Source organism: Sceloporus occidentalis, unplaced genomic scaffold, assembly GCF_023333645.1.
Source record: "Sceloporus occidentalis isolate IW3139 unplaced genomic scaffold, rSceOcc1.0.p SCAF_161, whole genome shotgun sequence".
Lineage (NCBI taxonomy): Eukaryota > Metazoa > Chordata > Lepidosauria > Squamata > Phrynosomatidae > Sceloporus > Sceloporus occidentalis.
Window position 1 is genome coordinate 1,772,013 of NW_028317141.1, and position 488 is coordinate 1,772,500.

Here is a 488-nt window from a genome sequence, read left to right on the forward strand (position 1 = left end):
CAAGGGTAGACTGAACTTCAAACAGTATATCCCGTCCAAGCGAGCGAGGTACGGTGTAAAGTTATATAAACTTTGCGAGAGTGGGACGGGATATACTGTTTCCTTCAGAATCTACGAAGGGAAGGACAGTCACCTTGATCCCCCTGGCTGCCCACAATCTGTGGGTACTAGTGGGAAGATAGTGTGGGACCTGCTGTCCCCCTATTTGAATAAGGGCTACCACCTCTGGGTGGATAACTTTTACACCAGCCCAGACCTGTTTCATTTTTTATTTTTACAGCAGACCCCGGCATGTGGCACTGTTAGGCCAACCCGCAAGGGTTATCCTAAAAAACTCACCTACCCAAGGCAGAGGCGCGGCACTACCAGTGCTCTGCGCAGTCAGGAGCTGTTGGCCCTCAGGTACACTGACAGGAAGGATGTGTATATCCTCTCCACTATACACAACGAGAAGGTGGTGCCTGGCAGTGTACGTGGGGAAGGTGATG